The 27670-nt window shown below is 38.4% G+C and overlaps 1 protein-coding gene across 1 annotated transcript in view; it reads right to left on the reverse strand.

Moving 5' to 3' along the window:
• The window catches only part of NPFFR2 (neuropeptide FF receptor 2), a 75621-nt gene extending 48685 nt beyond the window's left edge, over positions 1-26936 (reverse strand). The window contains exon 1 of the mRNA XM_043906517.1: positions 26767-26936. The gene's annotated coding sequence lies outside the window, so the exon portion shown is untranslated. The remainder of the gene's footprint in view (positions 1-26766) is intronic.
• Positions 26937-27670: the final 734 nt, after the last annotated feature.

A 27670-nucleotide genomic window follows, 5' to 3' on the forward strand; every position in this document is an offset into this window, starting at 1 on the left:
TCTGTATCAAATTTCTTCTTGCTTAAAACAGAATAGGTCTCTGGTTTTCTAACTGGAACCTTAGTGATACAATATCCTTAGGCTACATTGCTTCTTCAGTATAAGCTTTTGTGCCCAGCAATCTCCTTCAAAATCAGTTATATTCCTCTTCTATGTTGATCATTTAGTTACTACATAAAGATAAATGTGCAGCATGGCATATTTTAACTCAAATAAAAGTTTGGATTTTTGGAGAGATGAGTTATGCAATTCAAACTTAACCAAATTGTATTTGCATAAAAATATAAAATTTCTAGATATAAACCAAACATAAAAAAAAACCCTTAGATATTTTAGTAGATATCATAATAGATTTTAAAACTGCAATAAGAACAAAAGGGATAACATCTAACTGTTCTAATATATGTCAAAATTTGTGCTTGTGGAATCCTGAAAATGTTGACCTACAAAAATCATTTCTCTTAAATTTTTGAATGATATTTTAAAGTTTCTATTGCTTTTTGATATTAATTTGCAAATATTGAACTTACCTGTGAAAGGTGAGCTATTATCATGTTTAAAATAGTCAATATTTCTGTGTCTTTTAAGCTAAAACTAAAGCTATTTATTATGACTCTAGTGACCATGAAAATGACAAATTCAGGGTTCTGTATTAGTCTTTGCATTGCTAGACTACTTGGCTTCCCTGGTGGCTCAGATAGTAAAGAATCCACCTGAAGTGCAGGAGACATGGGTTCACCCCCTGGGTTGGGAAGTTCCCCTGAAGAAGGGAACGCCTACCCACTCCAGTTTTCTTTCCATAGATAGGGGAGCCTGGCAGGCTACAATCTATGAGGTTGTAAAGAGTTGGACTCAGATTAGAGGCTAAGACTTCATTTGCGCTGCTATTGTCTATTAATTATGTAAATTTCATTTAAGATGAAATGTCATATCTGACTCTTGCTACCCCATGGACTGTAGCCCACCTGGCTACTCTGTCCATGGGATTCTCCAGGCAAGAATACTGGGGTGGGTTGCCATTTCCTTCTCCAGGGGATCTTCCTGACACAGAAATCGAACCCAGGTCTCCTGCATTGCAGGCAGATTCTTTATGGACTGAGTTATGAGGGAAGCCCCCATTTAAGATAATAGTTGATCTAACAGGTCTTCTATGCTTTGCTATTTACTATCATTCTTTTGAGAAAAAATAAGCATTTTTTCTCTTTTGTAATAAGATATTGTTTGCTTATAGTGAGAGGAACTCATGTACAGTGTATGTAATTCCAGATATTCAGACCCATTGCAGTATACTTCATTTAAGACATCAAGACTAACAGTGAAAATACTAATGTGGTGTGGAAAGAAATCATATTAACTTTTCTTGGAAGTTTAGGTAGCAGCCTTTCACACTTTTGTTTCTTCCCTTCAACTGAATTCATTTTCAATTTAAAAAGAAATAAATCCTTTGGAATATGTCCACTTTGCAAGATCCAGCCCCAGAAAAAAGAACTGGAGAAAGACAGTTTTTTTTTTTTTAATATGCTGATAAGTTGGGGGTCTGATAGACTCTAAATAGTCTTCCCTATCCTACTTTTATATTTTATGTCTCATATGAACAAAGAAGGGAAGATAATTCAGGCTAAGAAATATTGCCTTAATATAATCTCACCAAAAAATATTAGGGCTATCACTTCACATCATGTCAAGCTTATAACACAGGGAAATCTTTTCATCAATTGTGGCAGTGAGACTAATTCCTTGGTTCCTTCCTTAAGCCTAAAAATGCATTTTATTCTACTTCCAGGCAAGTGGGTAGAGTTACTGTTTTCTAGTTGTACCTTCATTACGTGAAAGGATGGAGGACTGTCTTTGCAGAAGAACTGATTCAATTACAGTTTTAAAAAAATGATAGCTTTCATTCCCACATTAGCTTGATCTTTTCACAATGTCAGTGACAAAGAGAAGTATTTCACTGGTTAAGGAGAAAATAAACTGGGAAATTTTATCGTGCAACAATTTAACTTTATTACTACCTGCAAAAGGCACTAGCAGTGGGAAGAAAAAATTGAATTTTTAAAAGTCAAACAAAAGGATTAGCTTTGTGATGGCACATTTAAAAATTGATTTGTAAACTTAACCTATTGTCCTAAAAGGTATAGAGGGCTGCAACAAATAGGAAAAACAGATGTTGAACCTCTAAAGTGAAGCTCTCTGTCCCAGAACACCTCTTAGCGCCTTGGTGTACAACACCCAGTATTAATATTGCATGCTGCCAAGACCTCATCCAAGTTTTTATCATATATAAGTCAAGCTTTCCTTTCCCAGAAATTCCACTCAACATTTTCCCTAAATTATTCTGGCAACTGCATTCTAACCAAACATACTTAAGAAAAACCTTAGATCACACTAGAACTCTTTATGACACTGCTCACTGCCATAAAACAAGATAAGGAACATAGAAACACATAAGGAACACATTTCCCACTGTAAGTTCTTTCACCAGCCAGCAACCTAGCCATCATCTCTTCTTCTGATCATTAAGTGCACATAAGACCACTACCATAGGACCAGAGAGCACAAATTGGCTTTAACAATTAAGATGATAGAAGAAAACCCACATGTCTAAAGACACAATCTACTATTGGGACACCAGGTCACGATGGCAGCACTCTTTGACCCACATTGCAGGAAGACAGCTATATATGCTAATTAACCAGTTCTGGAACTCCAATTTGGTTTAATTCCATAGCAGAGATAATCTTTATAAAAAAAAAAACAAAAACAGATGAAACTCTAAATTAAAAAAAACTTAGTGAAATAATTCAAAATAAATCATTAACAGTCCAGAAATGTTATTTTCCCTAAGCTTGTTCACAGGTTGACAAAGAGGTGACTATTCTTTTTTTTTTTTTTTGTCTATTTTTGGAGGCATCGGGTCTTAGTTGTGGCACACAGGCACACTTAGTTTCCCAGTGGCATGTGGGCATTAGTTTCCTTACCAGGGATTGAACCCATGTCACCTGCATTGGAAGGCGAATTCTTAACCACTGGACCACCAGGGAAGTCCTTAGAAGAGATTATTCTCTAACTAGCCATGGATACTTTAGAAAACCAGTCAGGTTGCTAGACTGTCACCAAAAGCCAGATTCCAGAAGACAGGGCACATGTAACACCAGTGTTCCAGCCAGACTGACATTCTAGAACCAGACTCTTCTTAACTATAGAGTTACATTTTCAAAATTTAAAAATTTTAAACATTTTATTTGTAAGAATTCCAGAATTACAGGACAGTTACAACAATAATACAAATAACTTCCATATAGTTTTCACTCAGATTCCCCAATTGCTGACATTTTGCCATATTTATTCTATGATTTTTCTATGTATGTGTAGTATTTTCTGAACTCTGTAGCAGTAAGATACTAAGTCCCCTTAAACCCCTAAAAACTTTGATCTCTTTCACAGCTGCAAAACAGTGATGGAAATCAGGAAATTATCATTGATAAAAGCACTGTCTCATAGGTCTTACGCAAATATTACCACCTTCCGACACTGTCCTTTAGAACCAAAGAAATCTTTCTCTGGTTACGTATTTCCATCCTCCCCTCCTATCTTTCATAACCTTGACTTCCTGAAAAGTATTATAGGATGTCACCGCATTGTCTAGTGTCGCCTCAGGAGTAGATTCACATTCTGCATTTTTGGCGGAAGTACCACAGAAGCACTTTTGAGGAGGGCATCATATAAGAAAGCACACACTAGGATTTGTACTATCACAGAGGAGGCTGACCTTCATTTGCCAGGTTTCTCCAATGTGGAGCTTTTTCCCCTTTCCTCTTAAAAGTATATGGTGGGAAACACTCCAAGATAATGTAAATATCCTATTTCTCAGTGCCGTGGGGTGAAGTGTGGCTTCCCCAAAACTGCAATGTGGGAGACCTGGGCTCGACCTCTGGCCTTCCTCTAATTGTGGTGAGCTAGAGCTCCTCCGCAGCTGTGGCGTGCTCACTCGCTGTTGTAGATCCTCTTGTGGAGGTCAGGCTCTGGAGGGCAGGCTCAGCAGTTGGGGGGGCACGGGCTTAGTTGCCCCGAGGCATGCAGAATCCTCCTGGACCGGGGATCGAAACCATATCCTCAGCACTGACAGGCAGATGTTTAACCCACTGGACCACCAAGGAATCCCCTGGTATTCTTGAGTTATGAAAATTGTTTCCATATTCTGATATAAGCCCTTTGTAAGTTACATTTTCTGTTACAGTATTTTCTCCTAGTTTGTGGATTGTCTTTGTTTTTCTGATTGTGTCTCTTAAAGAGTGTAAGTTTTTTTCTTTGATTTTGATAGTTAATGATATCTTTTTTTAATGGTTTGTTGTTCTTCTGCCACATTTAGGAAATCTTTACCTACACAAGTTTGAAAAGATTTTCTTCTACTTTTTTAATGGAAATTGTATAGTTTTAGCTCATATTATGCTTGTGCTCAATTTTGGTTCATCTTTTGTTTGTGATGTGAGGTAAGGGTCTAGAAAAAAAAATTTTATGGAGATATCCAGTTGTTTCAGTATAATTTATTGAAAATATTATCCTTTTTTGATTGAATTACATTGGATAATTTTTCTTAAATAAATTTACCAAATGAGTGTGGGTCTATTTCTCTGTTATTGTTCTATTGATCTATATGTCTATGCTTAAACTAATAACACTATCTTAATTACTGTAGCTCTACAATAAATCTTGAAATTAAGTAGTCTAAATCCTCCAAATTTGTTCACTTTGCAAGAGTTTGTCTCTTCTATGTTCTTTGTTTTTCCTTATAGATTAACATCTTACCATTTTCTTTAAAATGCAGAGATGTGTTTGGATTATACTGCATCTGCAAATCAATTTGAAGCGAGTTAAAAACCTCAAAATTGAGTTTTCAAATCCATGAATGTGGATTCAATATATAAATATGGTATTTACCACTACTTATGATTTTTAAAGCTAGGAATATAAGAGAATTACCTCTACCTGATAACAAACATCTATGCAAACCACACACTTGCTATCATAGTTTTGGTAAAATCACTGAAAACTGTACCTATAGATAAGGAATAGATAACTATGCATTTACACTGCTTTAATGTCATACTCGAGGTGTAGCAATTATATAAAAGACAAACAGCTCAGGAGGACTGAAACTATTCACATAAAGGCATGATTGTGTACATAGAAAATCCCATATCTATGAAAAGTCATCATAAATAATAACTAAGCAAATCTTAGAATAGAAGGTCAATTTACACATGTCAATCATATTTCTATATACTAGAGACAGAAAAGTAGAAAGTAAAAATTTTAAAATTGCTTGATTTTAAATGAATCAAAAATAAAATACATCAGAATACAATTAAGAAAATATGTGTAAAACTCATACACTTAAAACTAAAAAACTATTCTGATAGACATTAAAGAATACAATTTCAGTATTTCTGCTCCTAGTATTTCTCTTTCTGGAGAGAATATTAATACAATCTTTGGCTCCCTGTTTTCCAGTTCTCTTTTCCATGCTGTTTTCCCCCATCTCCCCTAGATCCACTTTGCTCTCCACAAGGGGTTGAGGGGGACACCTTGAAAAACATCTCTACTGTAAATCAGTGTCTTTATTGTTGCTTTCTGCTTGCAGATAACTTTGGAGCAGTCTCTGTCTTCTGGCTAATGGCAATAGTATACTGTGTGACATTATCTGTTCTTGTTGGTCTATACAGTTTGGAGGCTCAGACTTACATACAGAACCCTTAACCTGGCTACTCTGGATATAGCCTAGATAATGTTTTAAAAATAAACCAGCCTTCCTAACAAAATCGTGCCATTTGTATAGACGTGGATGGACCTAGAGACTGTCATACAGAGTTAAGTATGAAAGAGAAAAGCAAATATCATAAATTAAGCCATGTATAATGCGGGATCTAACTTCCCAGGTGGCTCATAGGTAAGGCATCTGTCTGCAATGTAGGAGACCCAGGAACAATCCCTGCACTGGGAAGATCCCCTGGAGAAGGGAACGGCAGCCCACTCCAGTGTTACTGTCTGGAAAACTCCATGGGCAGAGGAGCCTGGTGAGCTACAGTCCATGGAATCGCAGAGTCAGACATGACTGAGCGACTAACACACGTACAAACAAGTTGTGTAAAATGTGTAAAGGTGGGATCTAGAACAATGGTATAGATGATCTTATTCACAAAGCAGAAATACAGACACAGATGTAGAGAACAAACATATGGACGCCAAGAGGGACAGGGGTGGGTGAGCTGAATTGGGAGATTAAAATTGATATATATGATACTGATTTGTTGTTGTTGTTCGGCTGCTAAGTCATGTCCAACTCTTTGTGACCCCATGGACTGCAGCACACCAGGCTTCCCTGTCCTTCACTGTCTCCTGGAGTTTGCTCAGATTCATGTCCATTGAGTTGGTGATACTATCTAACCGTCTCATCCTCTGCCACCCCCTTCTCTTTTTGCCTACAATCTTTCCCAGCATCAGGGTCTTTTCCAATAAGTCAGCTCTCCTCGTCAAGAGGTCAAAGTATTAGAACTTCAGCATCAGTCCTTCCAATGAATATTCAGGGTTGATTTCCTTTAGGACTGACTGTTTTGATCTCCTTGCAGTACAAGGGACTCTCCAGAGTCCTTTCCAGCACTACAATTCAAAAGCATCAGTTCTTCAGCACTCAGCTCTCTTTATGCTCCAGCCATCATATCTGTACTTGACCACTGGAAAAACCATAGCTTTGACTAGATGGACCTTTACTGGAAAAGTGATGTCTCTGCTTTTTAACAGACTGTCTAGGTTTGCCATAGCTTTTCTTCTAAGATGCAAGCTTCTTTTAATTTCATGGCTGCAGTCATGTACAAAATATATAACTAATGAGAACCTACTGTATGGCACAGGCAAGTCTCCTCAGTGCTCTGTGGTGACCGAAAGGGGAAGGAAATAGGAAAAAGAGGGGATCCATATGAGTCCATATCTGATTCACTTTGCGGTACAGCAGAAAGTAACCCAACATTGTAGTTACTATACTCCAATAAAAGCTAATAAAAAGTTAAATTAACCAGTCTTCCTAAATGGAAGAATGTGTTTGGCGTTGCATACATGGCCAGTTGTGTCTGACCCTTTGCGACCCCATGGACTGTAGCCCCCCAGGTTTCTGTGTCCATGGGATTTTCCAGGCAAGAATACTGGAGTGGCTTTCATTTCCTTCTCCAGGGGATCTTCCCAACCCAGGGATCGAACCTGTGTCTCCTGTATCTTTTGCATTGACAGGCAGATTGTTTACCCCTGCGCCACCAACCTAGGGTTAAATTTCATATTTGATGTGCGAAAATAACACACTACATGGGAAAGATGTGTGAAGAAGAAGAAAACTTGTTATTTCATCTTAGATAACTCTAGTACAGGTGAATAATGCATTTCAATTGGAAATAGTGCTCTATTTAAATCCCTTTTCTTGTAACTTGACCTGTGGGCATGAGATTTATCACTGATGATATCAAATTGTTTCTTCTGCAATTACTGTATTCACACTTGGTCAACCTTTACTGATAAGATTTTCCTTTTATTTGTATTACTATTATCAGTTTTCTCTTCTCTGTTTACATAAATGTCTTGCATAGACAGTCAAAGAAAATTCACCATGGTACTGGTTTTCCAGCTAAGGAGATGCTAATGTGAGAACAGTTTTAATTATATGTCTATAAAATAATTGCTCCTATCGAGAATAGAATTGTGGACACAGTGGGTGAAGGAGAGGGTGGGAGAAACTGAGAGAGTAGCATTAAAACATATACAATACCATATGTAAAACAGATAGCCAGTGGGAATTTGATTCATGTTGATATATGATAGAAATGAACACAATACTGTAAAATAATTATCCTCCAATTAAAAATAAATTTCTAAAAATAAACTAGAAATGTGGAAGGCTTCCCCCTAACTTTTTGATATTCAGATAAAGGCCATTAAGTATGTGTGACTATAGGTTTATTCTAAACTGAGCTTGTATCTATTTCACCTCAAAGGCTAGCATTCTCTTCAGCTAATATAAAATCTGCAAGGTCTAATAACTGATATTTGGAATTCTTGATATAAACATGAACTAATGAACCCAAGAGAACATAGTTTGTGGATCACACTTTGTAAGGTAAATCTTAGTTATCAAATACTATAATGTTCAAGGCTACAATTGTTATAGTTTAAAAAATTCTCCTATTAAACATTTCCCCTCTTTAAAATAAACAGCAAATAACATTCTGCAGATCGATCCATGGTAGTCTATGTTCTACAGCTTTAGCTAAATGATAGCTTCCTAGGTCCTTTTGCCCATATTTACCAAAATAACCACTCTCAAAAGTCTTATTGCACAATATCCTAGCAAGCTATATTAAAATTAGCACATACTGAATGCACTGGAACACACACATGTCCTTTATGAAGACATAAAGATATAACAAAAGGCTAATCAAAGAAACAACTCAACCTTGAAACTATCAAATTCCATCTAATTAAATGTATCTTGGCTCTTGTTTCCAAATAATAATTTTAAGAAGACAAGCTCTAAGCTCAAACACTTTCGCAAACACTGTTATCCTTGTTATTTACTTATAGAGTAAACAACCCAATTATGTTGTGTTAACAGAGCACTAAAACTATTAAACATAAGCTTAAAGGCTAGGTTTTAAAGTATTTGAATATGAGATAAGTACTTTCAATTTTAATAACGTGTTCCACAGAGAACAGGTTAGTTGACCTAGTAGTACTCCTTAATGCTTTACTCACAAAGTTTTCAGAGGAGTGGGAATGTTTTCCTTTTCTTTGTTGGAAGGTGTATTGCTATTTTTCTTTATAAGATCCTCAAAAGTTGTGACCTTGTGGTGGATGGCAGTATGCTCTAGCAGAAAAGATATCAAGTAAGAGGATAGGAAATGTGACACCTCATCTTGGCTGTCCCTAAGTTATGTGGCTTGATATTTATACATTTTAGTTTGATATTTATACATTATAGTTTGATAATCTATAAAATTAAGAAGAGAATAAAAATTATGTCTAATGTTCTTTCTAGCTCTAAAAGTTCATGTTAGCTTCAATGAAACTCAAGATTACCGATCACAAGTGGAAAAATAGTGTGAACTTATTTGAAAAGGAGATAAGGGAAAAAATTTTGGTCACATTACCAAAGGACTATAAAGAAAGCCTCAGTAGTCATATTTCTTGCCACCAATCACTTCATTTAAAACATAATTTTCTCACACAAGAGGCTTGTGCAGTTGTATATCATTAATATGTATATTTTTCTTTTAGATAATTCTCAAGAAATTTATTTTTTCCATTAGGTACTTCTTTCATTCTCTCACATGAGATCTTTCACATGAATATAGATGTATTGCAGATTGCCTCAACTAACACTTGTGAGATAATAAGTAGCAAAGGAAAATTACTATTGCAATTTACGTTTCAAAAATTATTTTTCCCAATTAAAAAGAGTGCATGATAATTAGAAAATACAGAAAATATAAACAAAAATGGAAAACCCAAATTAGTACCACTAGAGGTAGAATCTCCTCCTCCTGAAACGTTTCCGTATTGAAAGAAATTTTCTCAGATAAGCCTTCTGAGTCTTTAGTCACTCCTCTGATAAGACTTACGGAGTCTGGGAGAAAAAAAAACTAAAGAATCTGTCCTTTCTATTACTCTTTTGGAACTTGCTGCCTATAAGGATTTTATGATCTGTATTCATAATAATTGTATGAACTGGGTTGTTTCCCTGTATTTGAGGAATTAAGTGGAAAACTGTCCAATTTAGGAACAACTTTTAGAGGAAATTCCTTTGCCCACAGTCTCATCACATTCTCAAACAGCAGTTTTATCAGTAATAAAGCTGTTTTTTTAATTGAAATATAGCTGACTTACAATATTGTGTTAGTTTCAGGTATACATGAAAAGTGATTCAAATAGGTAGATGGAGGGAATTTCCTGGCAGTCCAGTGGTTAGGCCTCCTTGCTTTCACTGCCGAGGGTGCAAGTTTTATTCCTGCTTAGGGAACTAAGAACCCACAAGCCATGTGGCACAGCTAAAAAAAAAAATATCAAGTTCAGATAAATAGATGTAAATATTCTTTTTTAGATTCTTCTTCATCATAGGCTATTGTAAGATGTTGAATATAGTTCCCTGTGTTATACAGTAGGTTCTTATTTATCTATTTTATATATGGTAGTACACAGAAAGTGAAGTTGCTCAGTCATGTCTGATTCTTTGCGACCCCAGGGACTGTAGCCTACCAGGCTTCTCCGTCCATGGGATTTTCCAGGCAAGTGTACTGGAGTGGGTTGACATTTCCTTTTCCAGGGAATCTTCCTGTCCCAGGGATCGAACCCTGGTCTCCCGCACTGTAGGCAGACGCTTTACCCTCTGAGCCAGCAGGGAAGCCCTGTAATGTGTATCTATTAATAATTTATCCCTCCCCTCACCCTTTCCCCTTTGGTAACCATAATATTGTTTTCACTATCTGTGAGTCTGTTTCTATTTGTAAATAAGTTCGTTGGTATTAGTTTTTAGTTTCCACATAAGTGATATCATATAATATTTACCTCTGTCTGACTTACTTCACTTAATATGATATTCTCTAGGTCCATCCATTTTCCTGCAGATGGCAACATTTCACTTTGTTAAGTCTAATAGTATTCTATTGTACATACACACCAAATATTTTTAAACCAGCTGTTAATAGACACTTAGGTTGCTCCCGTGTCTTGGCTATTGTAAAGAGTGTTGCCATGAACACTGAGGCATATGCATCTTTTCAAATTAGAGCTTTCATCTTTTCCAGACACGTGCTCCAGAGTGGGATTGCCGGATCATATGGTAGTATCTCCATTCTCAGCTTTTTAAGGAACCTCCATACTGTTTTTCATGTTGCTTCACCAATTTACAATCACACCAACAGTGTAGAGGGGTATAAAGCTATTATTTTAAGTCTCCATGACTTAAACTTCTGCATCTATGTCTAAAAGGCTCCAAACTCAAGTGGGCAGAAAGGAAATTATTGTAAAGTGTAAAACCTTATAGAACCCCAACTATTAACATGTCAGCATATTTTTTCTATTATTTTTATTCATTCATTCATACATTAATTCATGCATTCATTCAGTATGTTCTGCTATTAACTAAACACAATACTCAGACTTACCAGCCTTCAAAAAGCTAATAGTCCTGCATAAAAGACAAACAGTAGTCAATTAACTATAATACAAGGATGATGACTAGTAAGAGTGTGGACCCTGAGCTCTAAGGCAAGCAAATCAGGGAGACCTTCCTAATCTGGACTGGACAGGCCTCCTGTCGGGGGCAGGAAAAAATTAAGTCAAGAGTAAGTCATATTGAGGCAGAGGATAGGCACTTGGGCGGGGGGAGGTCAGTGAGAATTACAGAATTCAATATTCACCAAAACTGAGAGGGAAGAGACCCTGGCAGAAGTTTACTTTGGCTAAAGCCTAGAGGTGGAGAGAGAGCATCATGCAAGGGAAGCTCCACATAATAAACAGATACGGGTCAAATCAAAAAGCACCTAGGCTATAACAAAAACTTAGGTGGTTACCCTAAGGCAGGGGTTTCCCAGGTGTCACTAGTGGTAAAGAACCTGCCTGCCAGTGCAGGAGGCCTAAGAGACACAGGTTCAATCACTGGGTTGGGAAGATTCCCTGGAGGAGGGCACGGCAACCTACTCCAATATTCTTGCCTGGAAAATCCCCATGGACAGAGGAGCCTGATGGGCTACAGTCCATGGGGTCACAAAGAGTCGGACATGACTGGAGCAACTTAGCACACACACATCCTAAGGGCAATGGATGCTAAACATAACCAAACATTATTGCTTATGGGGTTTTTATTCAGCATTTTTGATTTACTAATAATGAAATAAATGATTTTATATTAAAGCTGCATTTCAAAAGTTTTTCTGATGACTAAATACTATTTTATATCTATACTAAATTATTTTGAGATTACCTAAAACTTTACAGTGCCACAATCATAACATATACAGTGATTGTTTCACTAATATCAGTTCAGTTTAATTTAGTTCAATTGCTCAGTTGTGTCCAACTCTGCGACGCCATGAATCGCAGGAAGCCAGGCCTCCCTGTCCATCACCAACTCCCGGAGTTTACTCAAACCCATGTCCATCGAGTCGGTGATGCCATCCAGCCATCTCATCCTCTGTCTTCCCCTTCTCCTCCTGCCCCCAATCCCTCCCACCATCAGGGTCTTTTCCAATGAGTCAGCTCTTTGCATCCGGTGGCCAAAGTATTGGAGTTTCAGCTTCAGCATCAGTCCTTCCAATGAACACCCAGGACTGATCTCCTTTAGGATGGACTGGTTGGATCCCCTTGCAGTCCAAGGGACTCTCAAGAGTCTTCTCCAACACCACAGTTCAAAAGCATCAATTCTTTGGCGCTCAGCTTTTTTCACCGTCCAACTCTCACATCCATACATGACTACTGGAAAAATCATAGCCTTGACTAGATGGACCTTTTTTGGCAAAGTAACGGCTCTGCTTCTAAATATGCTATCCAGGTTGGTCATAACTTTCCTTCCAAGGAGTAAGAGTCTTTTAATTTCATGGCTGCAATCATCATCTGCAGTGATTTTGGAGCCCCCCAAAATAAATTCTGACACTGTTTCCACTGTTTCCCCATCTATTTCCCATGAAGTGATAGGGCCATTTTTAAAAAATTTAGTTATAAGCTATTGCTGTTCAGTCACTCAGTTATGTCTGACTCTGTGACCCCATGGACTGCAGCATGCCAGTCTTCCCTGTCCTTTTCTATCTCCTGGAGTTTGCTCAAACTCATGTCCATTGAATCAGTGACATTAGTTGTTAGAGATCAACAAAACTATATTTTTGCTTCAACATTTTTAAAGTTGTTATTAAAATGACAGAATCTTTATAAATATTTTAAGCCATTTATATATATTTTTCCATTTTGTAACTGCTTTTGCATGATACTTGTCCATTAATATACGAATTCAATCTTAGTGTTTGTCTTATTGATTTAAATGAGACCTTTATCAAATAATATTTTAATTATTTTTACATTTTTAGAAAACTTTTCCCACATTTTTCTGACTTTTCAACTTTAAATTTTTACTATATTTTTAACTTTTTATTTTTTGAAACATTTTAAGGATCAATATAAAGGTCATAATATTATAGACAAGACTTACATATTGAAAAGTATTAATATCTATCTTATTTGTTGCAAGACTGCTATTTTTATAAATGAAATAAAATGTGATGAAGTAAAGCTTCCCAATGCTTTGTCTTTTTGGCTTCAGGCAATCATTTTTACATTCTCCCTACAGATATTTGCAAGCAGTAAAATATATTGATTTGTGGGGATTTGGGTTACTCTTGATCTCTAGTTATCATAGTGAGTATTTAATTCTGAAACATTTTTCTTTTTGACCCAATGTAGCATTTTTCAAGATACTTCCATGTGCATATAGATAGATCTAGTTCATTCTTTGGACTCAGAATAATAATAATAAAACTTTTAATGAATTTTCTCTGTGTAACAGCCAATGTTCTACACACATTACATGGATTAACTTGTCTATACTGAACTCTTGAGGTAGGTGTTATCCATATTTTACAGAGCTACAGGATAAATAGCTGTCTGAAGTTAGGACAGTGTTAGTCTGTCCAACTCTTTGTGACCCCAAGGAATGTAGCCCACCAGGCTCCTCTGTCCATGGAATTCTCCAGGCTAGAACACTGGAGTGAGTTGCCATTCCCTTCTCCAGGGGATTGCAGAATCAAACCCAGCTCTCCCATGTAGCAGGCAGATTCTTTATCATTTGAGCCAACAGGGAAGCCCCAAGTTATGACAGAGCTGTGCTCAAATCTTCCCAAAGTCTCTCCATTTAACCAGTGCATGACAGCTGTTCTTTGTCCTTAGTGGTAGTATTCATCACATGAGCATTTCTCCATTTTCTAGAGACTTGTTTCCATTTTCTAATTACAGAAAATTGTTTCTATTTTCTCATTAACACTCTATGACAGTGAGATCATACATGTCTCCTTATGTACATATATCAAGCATGTCTGTTTTTAATTTTACCAAATATGATGGCTTCCCTGCTGGCTCATATCGTAAAGGGTCTGCCTGGAATGCGGGAGACCCGGGTTTGATCCCTGGGTCAGGAAGACCCTCTGGAGAAGGAAATGGCAACCCACTCTAGTATTCTTGCCTGGAGAATTCTACAGACAGATGAGCCTGGCAGGCTATAGTCCATATAGTTCACGGGGCTGCAAAGAGTCAGATACGACTGAGCGACTAACACTTTCCCTTTCATCACTTTCCAAAGTGATCAAACTAAATAAGAGTTTCCATTGCTCTAGTGCTTGGCTCTGATAGCCTTCGTAAATTTTTTCAATCTGATGATTGCAAAAGATACCCTGTATTCATGTTTTTCTAGTTTGATCTAAAATTTTTATAATTTTATTAGTCACCCAAATTTAGCCTCCACTTAATACTGGTTCAGGTTACATATAAGTATAGCATTGGGTCTCCCTCAATACTCCAGAATGAAAACATTTTTTCCTCTAAAATTCAGAATAATGCTTTAAAGAAATACAAACCAAAGAGCTCAAGAGGAAATCAGCAGTGTAATATTCCATATAGTTCAATCTCTCTTTAAGCCTGAGTTCAAATGTCTCCATGCTAATTTTTTTTTAATTTTTTCCTGGCTTTATAAGATATAGCATTATGTAAATCTTAAAAATTCAATGTGCATATATATATATATATATATATATATATATATATATATTGCAAATGATTACCACATTAGGGTTAGTTACCTCACATAATTACCATTTTTCTTGGTGGTGAGAACAGTTAAGATTTACTCTCTTAAAACTTTTAAGTATATAAAACAATATTGTTAACTATAGTCATGGTGGAGAGTTCTGATAAAACGTCGTCCACTGGAGAAGGGAATGACAAACCACTTCAGTATTCTTGCCTTGAGAACCCCATGAACAGAATGAAAAGGCAAAAATGATACCACACTGTAAGATGAGACCCCAGATCAGCAGGTGTCCAATATGTACTGGGGAAGAGAGGAGAAATAGCTCTAGAAAGAATGAAGAGGCTAGGCCAAAGCAGAAACAATGCTCAGTTGTGAATGTGTCTGGTGGTGAAAGTAAACTCCGATGCTGTAAAGAACAATACTGCATAGGAACCTGGAATGTTAGGTCCATGAATCAAGGTAAATTTGAAGTGGTCAAGCAGAGATGGCAAGAGTGAATATCGATATTTTAGCAATCAATGACCTAAAATGGGTGGGAACGGGCAAATTTAATTCAGATGACCATTATTATATCTACCACTGTGGGCAAGAATCCCTTAGAAGCAATGGAGTAACCCTCATAGTCAACAAAATATTCCTAAATGTAGTACTTAGGTACAATCTCAAAAATGACTAAATGAACTCAGTTTGTTTCCAAGGCAGACCATTCAACATCACAGTAATCCAAGCCTATGTCCCAAATACTAATGCTAAAGAAGATGAGGTTGAATGGTTCTGTGAGGACCTATAAGACCTTCTAAAACTAACACCAAAAAAAGATGTGCTTTCATCATAGGGGATTGGAATGCAAAAGTAGGAAGTCAAGAGATACCTGGAGTAACAGGCAAGTTGGCCTTGGAGTACAAAAATGTAGCAGGGCAAAGGCTAACACAGTTTTGTAAAGAGAACACAATGATCACAGCAAATACCCTTTTCCAACAACATAAGCAGTGACTGTACATGTGGACATTGCCAGATGGTCAACACCAAAATCAGATTGATTATATTTTTTGCAGCCAAAGATGGAGCAAATACATGGAGCTATACATTCATCACAAACAAGACCTGGAGCTGACTGTGGCTCAGATCATAAGCTCCTTATGGCAAAAATTCAGGCTTAGATTGAAGAAAGTAAGGAAAACCACTAGATCATTCAGGTATGACCTAAATCAAATCCCTTATGATTATACAGTAGGGGTGATGAATAGATTCAAGGGATTAGATATGGTATACACGGTTCCTGAAGAACTATGGATGGAGGTTCAGAGCATTGTATAGGAGGCAGTGACCAAAACCGTCTCCAAGGAAAAAATGCAAAGAGGCAAAGTGGTTTTATGAGGAGGCCTTACAAATAACTGAATACACTTCTAGAGAAAGACAAGGAGAGAAAAGAAAGCCTGCTTAAATGAGTAATACAATGAAATAGAGAAAAACAACAGAATGGGAAAGACAATAGATCTCATCAAGAAAATTGGAAATACCGAGTGAATATTCCATGCAAAGATGGGCACTATAAAGGACAGAAATGGCATTGACCTAACAGAAGTAGAAGATATTATGAAGAGGTGGCAAGAATACACAGAAGAACTGTACAAAAAAGACCTTCATGACCCAGATAACCATGATGGTGTGGTTACTCACCTAGAGCCAGATATCCTAGAGGGCTAAGTCAAGTGTGTATTAGGAGGCATTACTATGAGCAAAGCTAGTGGAGGTGATAGAATTTCAGTTGAGCTATTTCAAATCCTAAAAGAAGATGTTGTTAAAGTGCTGCACTCAATATGCCAGCAAATCTGGAAAACTCAGCAGTGGCCAGAGGACTGGAAAAGGCCAGTTTTCCTTCTAATCCCAAAGAAAAGCAATGCCAAAGAATGTTTAAACTATTGCACAATTGCACTCACTTCACATGCCAGCAAAGTAATGCTCAAAATTCTCCAAATGAGGCTTCAATAGTACATGAACTGAGAATTTCCAGATGTTCAAGCTGGATTTAGAAAAGACAGAGGAACCAGAGATCAAATTGCCAACATCCATTGAATTTTGGAAAAGCAAGAGAGTTTCAGAAAAACATCTACTTCTGCTTCATTAACTACAGCAAAGCCATTGACTGTGTGGATCACAGCAAACTGTTAAATTGTTCAAGAGACGGAAATACCAGACCACCGTACCTGTCTCCTGAGAAACCTGTATGAAGGTCAAGAAGCAACAGTTAGAACTAGACATGGAACAACAGACTGGTTCCAAATTAGGAAAGGAGTACGTCAAGGTTGTATTTGTTACCTTGCTTATTTAACTTCTATGCAGAGTACATCATGAGAAATGCTGGGCTGGAGGAAGCACAAGCTGGAATCAAGATTGCCAGGAGAAATATTAATAACCTCAGATATGCAGATGACACCAGCCTTACGGCAGAAAAATGAAGAAGAACTAAAGAGCCTCTGGATGAAAGTGAAAGAGGAGAGTGAAGAATCTGGCTTAAAACTCAGCATCCAGAAAGCTAAGATCATGGCATCCAGTCCCATCACTTACTTCATGGCAAATAGATGGGGAAGCAATGGAAACAGTGAGAGAGTGACAGACTTTATTTTCTTGGGCTCCAAAATCACTGCAGATGGTGACTGCAGCCATGAAATTAAAAGACGCTTGCTCCTTGGAAGAAAAGCTATGACAAACCTAGACAGCATATTAAAAAGCAGAGACATGACTTTGCCAACAAAGGTCCGTCTAGTCAAAGCTATGGTTTTTCCAGTAGTCATGTATGGATGTGAGAGTTGGACTATAAAGAAGGCTGAGCACTGAAGAATTATTGCTTTTGAACTGTGGTTTTGGAGAAGACTCTTGAATGTCCCTTGGACTGCAAGGAGATCAAACCAGTCAGTCCTGAAAGAAATCAGTCCTGAATATTCATTGGAAGGACTGATGCTGAAACTGAAGCTCCAATACTTCAGCCACCTGATGCAAAGAACTGACTCATTGGAAAAGACCTGACTCGGAAAAACCCTGATACTTGGAAGGATTGAAGGCAGGACTAGAAAGGGATAACAGAGGATGATATGGTTGGATGGCATCACCGACTCGATGGACATGAGTTTGAGCAAGCTCTCAGAGTTGGTGATGGACAGGGAAGCCTGGCATGCTGCAGTCCATGGGGTTGCAAAGAGTCAGACATGACTGAATGACTGAACTGAACAGTTGCAATGAAGGGCTTTTCAGGAAGTATTAATGAATAAGAAAAATTATACAATTTTGAAAACTGGAAATAAAAAGATTGTGCATGTGTATATACACAAGCATGTGTTCATATGTATACATGTGAATGGTTATAAAAAGCATAGGAAAAGCTAGAATAATAGAACTCAATTGCCAACATGGGTTACCTGTGATTCAGTAACAGAGGAGAAAAAAGTGGACAGAGGCAATTAAAAGGAAACTGAAGAATTAAGAATTTAGAAGCCACAGAATATAATTTGGGCACTTATATAAAATTACATATGCATATATTTTAAAAATAAAATATTTTAAAGGTGGAAATTATAATATGCTAATGAAATAATAGAATGGGTGGATTTAACTTTACTTAAAAGTAAATGTTGTAGTATTTTGTACCATATTTTAGTCTTTCTTAGTGCTTAGGCCCAGATTATTTTTAAAAATCCACATACACAGATACCATGGAACCCACATATATTAAAATAGTGCAGTCAGTGGTAACTAAGTGGCTTTTTCAAAACTTTTTCTGCCACATGAAATGAAAAAATATGTACAGATTGACCTTTTAGTTAAGCTAGGATAAGTGGAAAGGAGGATAAGAAAGCACAAAGGAAGAATGGGATTTAAAGGCTGAAATTTTAGCATCTTGATTGGACATGCAAAAGGAAGCAGGAGAATCTGATGGGTTAACGGAAATGAAATTTTCACTCGGCAAATATTTGCTGAGTTTCTACTTTGCACCACATTGTTCTAGACACCGAAGCCAGGAGTTAATGTAAAAGCATCAAGTTGATCTCTTGTGGAGTTTACATTCTCCTTAGGGAAAGGAAGCTCAGAAGCAAGTGACCACAGACTAGAGGCGGTCTCAAGTAGCACAGAGGTGGTCTTAGTAGCTCAGGCACAGACCATAGGACACTGTGAGGAGAAGTAGCCTTAGGAGCATACTGGACCTGATTCCTGCCTGGCAACTCTGACGTTTGAGATTCCCAGGTAGGGAGAAGGCAAGTCCAAAAGCTGTAAGAAGGTCTGAGTTTGGAATGTTCCAGGCAATGGAACATGAGGACAAGGAGAATGAGTGTTAAGCATGGACTCAGAATTCGTCAGGCTTGCAGACTGTAGAAACTTTGAGGGCCTGCTTCTGTAGAAAAACTTGAATTAGAAGAAGTTCCTAAAACCTGGATAATCAAAATATCATGAAATGCAAGCTCAGGATGGGATACTTGGTCAAGCTCCGCATGGTCTTCAGTGAACCCCCAGGGCTGCTAGTTGCGGGAGAAGTGTAAACAGTGCTCTGGGTCAGAAATCACTCAAGGTAGCTTTTCAAGGTGAAAGAAGTGGTGACAAAGAGAATGAATCTCCTCAAAGAAGCAGGATTCTAGCCAAAGACTTTCAAGACTGAAGGAGCACTGTGATATTAATGACATCAGCAGCCATCCAAGGACAAAAAGACTTTGCAAACCTGTTGAAGATGAGGAATTCCAGAAAGGCGACCAGAGGATATGAGTAAAGGACCAAGGAAGCAAGAGGCTATAAACTCTACTAGAAAGTGCCTGTTAACCATGTAATACAGTCTGCTTTTAAGGGTAGGAAGCTGCGTCCCTAGCGAGCCCACCTTCACTTTAGTACCACTGTGTAAGCTTGCAGGGACAGGGATGAAATGGAAAAGGAAAAGTTAGAAAATTTAGGTTATTTCAGTTCAATTCAGTTTATTCGAGTCTTTGAGAAAAGCCATTAAATAAGATACCCTACTTTAAAGGAAAGTAGGAGGGTTCAGGTGACAGCTCTCTCAGTTTTGCAAGGAGACAGGATGTTTGAGATGATGCTCTGTGAAAAAGGAAGTAGTTTGCAAAACTTACAGATCCCTGCTGTTTTCTTCCCGGAAGAACAGGAGAATCTTAAAAGTCATGAGCAACTTCTTGATCTGAAATTTCCCCTTATTGAGTTTTATGTTCACAGGAAGTAAACTAATATAGACAACTATTTGATTTAGCTGGAGTTCTAAGGAGAATGAATTCACAAAATGTTTATCCCCTTGCTCTGTTTTCTTTAAATATCCCTTTTCCCAGATAATACTTGAGTTTCTTCTATTTATGTCTGCAAACAGCAATGTGGGTTGAGACCCATTATTTTCACTTAAGAGCAACCATGTAGATTCTTTTCACTTCTAAGTGACATAAAAAATACAAATACTCAGAGCCAACTCCAGATCAATTGATGTCCAGTGGTGGGACTTAGGTACAAGCATTTGAAAAAGTTTCACAAGTAATGAATGTTTCCTATTTTGGTTTATAAGAAACTTCATCAAGCCTGTAATATTTATTTCTTCCTAAGAATGCAGTTTTGTTTGTTTAGAAAGGCTTGGCATATGCAGAAATAAGTACTTTGATTGTAAGGTGCTATTACTATATACTTGGGGGCCCTGCAGGATTGAATTTAAGCTCATGGACTTGAAGGCTGCATGAATTCGTTATCCCGATTCCTCAGTCTAGCCAGTATGTTTACTTTGGGCAAAATCATTTCCAAGCCTCTGTTTCCTTATTGACAAAACTCACTGAAGATTAGCTCTCACTATCTCATTTGGCTTTCAGAAACTGTTTTCCAAAACAAGCAGAACTAAAATATTCTCATATGCTTGGTAGACCCTTCAGAGTTTTGAAAATGAAGGTCAATTGAGATTCCTGGGAGAGACTCGAAAAAGATGCGTTAGTTCCAGCAGAAGATGCCTTAGTCTGTAAGTGCCTCAGTGGAACCCAGATTTTATGCAGACACTTAAATGAGGCCTCTCAACAGCCCAAAAAGAAAATGAAGTAAGAAATATTGGTAGTATTTAGACATGTTAAACTTTAAGTGGCAACAAAGTTAAGAGAGAACCAATTTCTTGGCACTTTAGGTGTTATTTTGTTTGTAGTTTCTTTCTTTCTTTAAATTACTGCAGTGGAGTGATTGGGGTTCTGCAGCTGTTATGATTCCCCTGATACAATGTGTTTGGTGTGTTAAAAGAAGGACACCCAGCTTGACAGGGAACTGGAATAGGGCCTGTCTAAAAAAGATGTCCTTTTCATTATAGGGGATTGGAATGCAAAAGTAGGTAGTCAGGAAACACCTGGAGTAACAGGCAGATTTGGCCTCGGAGTACAGAATGAAGGAGGGCAAAGGCTAATAGAGTTCTGCCAAGAGAACGCACTGGTCATAGCAAACACCCTCTTCCAACAACACAGGAGAAGACTCTACACATGGACATCACCAGATGGTCAACACTGAAATCAGATTGATTATATTCTTTGTAGCCAAAGATGGAGAAGCTCTATACAGTCAGCAAAAACAAGACCGGGAGGTAACTGTGGCTCAGATCATGAACTCCTTATTGCCAAATTCAGACTTAAAATGAAGAAAGTGGGGAAAACCACTATACCATTCAGGTATGACCTAAATCAAATCTCTTATGACTATACAGTGGAACTGAGAAATAGATTTAAGGGACTAGATCTGATAGAGTGCCTGATGAATTATGGACAGAGATTTGTGACATTGTACAGGAGACAGGGATCAAGACCATCCCTATGGAAAAGAAATGCAAAAAAGCAAAATGGTTGTCTGAGGAGGCCTTACAAATAGCTGTGAAAAGAAGAGAAGCAAAAAGCAGAGGAGAAAAGGAAAGATATTCCCATTTGAATGCAGAGTTCCAAAGAATAGCAACCTGAGATAAGAAAGCCTTCCTCAGTGATCAATGCAAAGAAATAGAGGAAAACAACAGAATGGGAAAGACTAGAGATCTCTTCAAGAAAATTAGAGATACCAAGGGAACATTTCATGCAAAGACGGGCTCAATAAAGGACAGAAATGGTATGGACCTAACAGAAGCAGAAGATATTAAGAAGTGGGAAGAATACACAGAAGAAGTGTACAAAAAAGATGTTCACGACCCAGATAATCACGATGTTGTGATCACTCACCTAGAGCCAGACATCCTGTAATGTGAAGTCAAGTGGGCCTTAGGAAGCATCACTACAAACAAAGCTAGTGGAGGTGATGGAATTCCAATTGAGCTATTTCAAATCCTGAAAGATGATGCTGTGAAAGTGCTACACTCAATATGCCAGCAAATTTGGAAAACTCAGCAGTGGCCACAGGACTGGAAAAGGTCAGTTTTCATTCCAGTCCCTAAGAAAGGCAATGCCAAAGAATGTTCAAACTACCGCACAATTGCATTCATCTCACAGGCTAGTAAAGTAATGCTCAAAATTCTCCAAGCCAGGCTTCAGCAATACGTGAACCGTGAACTTCCATATGTTCAAGCTGGTTTTAGAAAAGGCAGAGGAACCAGAGATCAAATTGCCAACATCCGCTGGATCATCGAAAAAGCAAGAGAGTTCCAGAAAAAACATCTATTTCTGCTTTATTGACTACGCCAAAGCCTTTGACTGTGTGGATCACAATAGACTGTGGAAAAGTCTGAAAAAGATGGGAATAACAGACCACCTGACCTGACTCTTGACAAACCTGTATGCAGGTCAGGAAGCAACAGTTAGAACTGGACATGGAACAACAGACTGGTTCCAAATAAGAAAAGGAGTACGTCAAGGCTGTATATTGTCACCCTGCTTGTTTAACTCATATGCAGAGTATGTCATGAGAAACACTGGGCTGGAAGAAGCAGAAGCTGGAATCAAGATTGCTGGGAGAAATATCAATAACCTCAGATATTCTGGTGACACCACCCTTATGGCAGAAAGTGAACATGAACTAGAAAGCCTCTTGATGAAAGTGAAGGAGGAGAGTGAAAAAGTTGGCTTAAAGCTCAACATTCAGAAAACTAAGATCATTGCATTTCGTCCCATCACTTCATGGGAAATAGATGGGGAAACAGTGGAAACAGTGCTGACTTTATTTTTGGGGGCTCCAAAATCATTGCAGATGTTGATTGCAGTCATGAAATTAAAAGACGCTTACTCCTTGGAAGGAAAGTTATGACCAACCTAGATAGCATATTTAAAACAGAGACATTACTTTGCCAACAAAGGTCCATCTAGTCAAGGCTATAGTTTTCCAGTAGTCATGTATGGATGTGAGAGTTGGACTATAAAGAAAGCTGAGTGCCAAAGAATTGATGCTTTTGAACTGTGGTGTTGGAGAAGATTCTTGAGAGTCCCTTGGACTGCAAGGAGATCCAACCAGTCCATCCTAAAGGAAATCAGTCCTGGGTGTTCATTGGAAGGACTGATGCTGAGGCTGAAACTCCAATACTTTGGCCACCTCATGCGAAGAGTTGACTCATTGGAAAAGACCCTGATGCTGGGAGGGATTGGGAGCAGGAGGAGAAGGGGACGACAGAGGACGAGATGGTTGGATGGCATCACCGACTCGATGGACATGGGTTTGAGTAAACTCTGGGAGTTGATGATGGACAGGGAGGCCTGACGTGCTGCAATTCATGGGACTGCAAAGAGTCGGACACGACTGAGCGACTGAACTGAACTGAAGTCTCAGTCTGTGTGGCATGGAGATGGATTTTTGTGCTGTCCTGACTCATTTTGAATTTTTGTGTGTGAGGGGAGAGTTGGTGAAATATCAAAGAGGCATTCACGCCATGCTTGAGGCTCTGATCATCCTGTGTCCTGATCCCTGATACACACTGGAGAAGCTGCACTGGTAGGGCTTCCCCGGTGGCGCTAGTGGTAAACAACTTGCTGCTAATGCAGGAGACATAAGAGACACGGGTTTGATCCCTGGGTCAGGAAGATCCCCCGGAGAAGGAAATGGCAACCCACTCCCGTATTCTTGCTTGTAAAATCCCATGGACAGAGGAGCCTGACAGGCTCCAGCCCATAGGGTCGCAAAGAGTCAGACATGACTGAAGCAACTTAGCACGCAGGCATGGACTGGTAACAGCCACTTGAACACGTGAAAGGAATTTCTCTGCACTTCTTTCATCTCCTCCCCACTGGAGAGAAGAAGAACTTTCGATCTGTCAGAGATGGGTGTCCTAAAGAACATCGCTGTGCCGGAGGCTGCATCCAGCAGAGTCACCTATACCACTCCATTCATCCCTTCTTGCCCAGTTGAGACAGATAGTGATTTTATAGAATTTTCAGGCCTTGCCTAAGGGTGGCTGCTTTCAAGCAGCAAAACAAGATATCTATGCCTTCTCACCCTGGATCGTTTGCCCTCTTATCATAGCAACAGGAAAACCCAGAGGGGTGAAAAGATTTTAGAAAGCATATTCTAACTTATCCATTTATATTTGAGAAATTTAGACTCAAGTTAAATGATTTGCCTCAGGCACAGAGCCAACTGAGAAACCTGACTGGGAAAAGAACTTTCTCTCTTCATTTTTGTAACTGTGGTATCTCAGAATTCCACAAGGTGCTTAAAGGACAAGAGACTCATTCAAAACAGCTGTTTGTTGTGGTGACCATTGCAACTCATTGTTGGGGCAATATCTTTCCATCTGCCTTTGGTTCAATAGAGTAAGGGACCTTCTAGACCCTGAATGTTCAGTTTCAAGGCAATTGGAAAATTCAGTTAAGAGCCAGTTGATCCCCCAGAGCGAGAACTTAAAACTAAAGGTAATTAGGAAAGAAAGAAAAATCAGCTGTCAACAGCAGGCTAATTGCAGGCATAAAATTCATGTGTTTAGGAGAACTTCTTGGTAAGATTAATATAAGACTATATAGATCTATTTTAGGAACATATTTCTTTTAATATGTACAACAGTTTTAAAGTATTCACTTAAAATAACTTCCCCTCTCCAGTATAAGGAAAGTAATATTTTACAAAATGATTATTTTTTAATATATGATGCTTTGGGGAACAGTTATTCTTACGTCTGTATTACAGCTGGATATCCACTTTAGGGCACTACAGTGAAAACATTCATGAATATTTATCAGAGAGGCATTTTCATGAATTTTTTTTATCAACAGTCACACAGACAGATAAATAATAATAAACAATAAATACAAGAACAATAAACAATTTTTGAAGGAGCAAATCATTCACTGGTTAATAGTAAATTTATATCTATACATTCTACAGCCTTTGAATCTGTAAAAAAAGAATACTGGTGTGCTTAAAAGGAGCTATAAAAGGCTTAAAAGAATCATAAAAATAAAACAACAAATTTCTAATACAGACTTTTAAATTCTTCGTAATGTATTCATAAAATGCTCAGGAATAAAAATGTCAGATAAAATAGACAGATAGATGATAGACTAAGAAAAAAATGTTTGAGAGTCAAACTTTCCTGAAGATGCCTATGGACATCAAGAAAAATGGCTATTAGGAAGATCTTTTTGGATGATATGGATTTTAGAAAAATATTTATGTTAATAAAAAAGCAGAAGATAACATATGAATAACATATTAATGCATCATCAAGCAATATTGAAATTACATTTTAGGTTATTATAATAACTACTTTTTAATGATGATAATGCAGGATACAGTGAAGACCTGTTCTCTTAAATGATAGCAGCTTTTAACAGATGAAAGATGCTAACCAAACTCTGCATACAGTTGCCACTCAACTCTCTGTTCATGGTAATGGTTCTATCTTGAGCATTTCACAGCAGTTTTGCAAATTCAATCATAACTTAAAATATTAAGATTATTTTACACAAGCTATTTTGGTTTACATAATTAGGGTTGAAGCTTGAAGCTGGAAACAGAAATGTGTCCACACATTGCAAACCAGAATTTGCCCATCATTGGTCATTATCAGTTGAAAATGATTTGGATGTATAATGGAAAGAGAAATTTAGACACATGGTTAAAATAACTTTTAATACTTCGATCAGAAAAGAAATCTATCATATTCTTATAACTTATGCCATCTTAGATTTGACTCTTTAAATAATTTTTTGAAATATCTACAATCTAGCTGAGGGCAAAAGAAGGGATAAGCAAATGCATCTTTGTTTCTTAGTTTATAGCTCTGCCTTAAAAAATAAAAAACATAACCCAGAGCAGAGAACACTCCTGTTTTTCCACACCAGATGCTATCTTTGACCAAGGGCTGAACCTCTGGCAAATGCCTGGAGTTTTGGTAAATGACAGGCTAAACTTGGAGTTGTCTGGAAACCCTTTCTCCTGAGAAAGAGCTAAAAATAATCTCTCCAAGTGCCTTCACTGAGGGCTCTGTGCTGGACCTGGGTAAAAAACCACATTTTTTAGCCTTTCTGGCAAATAAAAGCATACATGATGCAGCCTCACTCAGATACCCAAAGATCATTGCTCAAATCATCACAAATGTAGACAGAAGTTTAGAAAACTCACTATATCAGGCATGGACTTCAAGAAGACTCAACAGGAAAGTTATAAAAAAAAAAAGGGAGGGGTGGGGTTGCTATGGAGGGGTTTTTGGAGAACTTTAAGGTTATAAAAGTGGCTCCCTCCTCCCCGTTCCTAGCTCCATCCCAGCGCTAGGAGCCTGGGAAAGGGCATCAGTGGTCTGGACAGCCTGGGCATAGAAGCCCCAAAAAGTCACGCTGGTGACCAAAGGGTCGCCTTCCTGGACTGTGAGTCCACAGACACTGCCCCGTGGGTGCCCCGTGGGATTAGGAAGGGATTTGGGAAAAGTGGAAAGAATAAAGTCGCAAAATCCAAGATAACACTCCCCAATCGCTAATGCGAATCATCCAAGCCAGCCGCGGGCACTGGGGTCCCCAGCCCAGTCTGATCCGCGCCCCTACCTGCAGACCACGCCGGGGCAGAGCCCCAGCGGCGTCGAAGCGTCCTGGTTGGGTTTCAGCAACAGGTTCCGATGATCCTGTCCCGGTTCCACCTGCCACCGCCTGGCGTCTCGGACCCGCCGGCGCCTGCCTGCAGGCTGCACGCTTAGGGCTGTGCGCTCGCTCGCTGGCTCGCTCTTTGCCTCCTGGCCCCCCTCCGATGTAACGTCACTCTCCAGGGGGCAGCAGCCAGCTGCTGGGAGCCCAGAGAAAGTATTCACATCCCGATAAAGGGGCATCCGGATACCTTCTTGTGAAATTCAGAATCCATGTGCAGCAAAAAGAAAGAAAGCATCACTATGACTAATACTGCGTCTTTGATTGCCTGGCTCCATACTTTGGGCAAGTGATTGAGCGTCCCTGTGTCTGGGATTTCATTGTAAACTACAGATGAGGCTGATAATAGTCACCGGGTAATCTGAGAACTGAATGAGTGTGTGCAAAATGCCTGGGGTGGTGCTTGGTACATAGTAAGCATTTGGTAAACCTCATCATTGTAACATTCTCTTAGGAATAAAGAGTTACTTGCAGGCTGCATGCAGACTGCGATAACCCTCCCCTTCTCCAAAGTGGACCTGATCCGTGAGTTCTTGCAAAGACCTTTTAGCTTGCAAGAAATCCTCTCTGGAATTGTGGAAATGTGAATTCATGCTGTAATTAGAAGGAGAAAGGAAGGAACCTGAGAGGAAAACTCAGTGATTCTAACAAGAAAAATGTGCTTTGTTGGAAGCTACTAATAGAGAAATCGTGCCTAATATGTAGCTAACTTAGGGGTTTGTACAATTATGAGAAAGGGATAAAGGTGATTTAGGAGAGTAACAGAGATGAGGGTCAGGTGTGGGGAAAGCCTGTGAAGGGTTTTGTT

The sequence above is a fragment of the Cervus elaphus genome, chromosome 6 (assembly GCF_910594005.1).
Source record: "Cervus elaphus chromosome 6, mCerEla1.1, whole genome shotgun sequence".
NCBI lineage: Eukaryota > Metazoa > Chordata > Mammalia > Artiodactyla > Cervidae > Cervus > Cervus elaphus.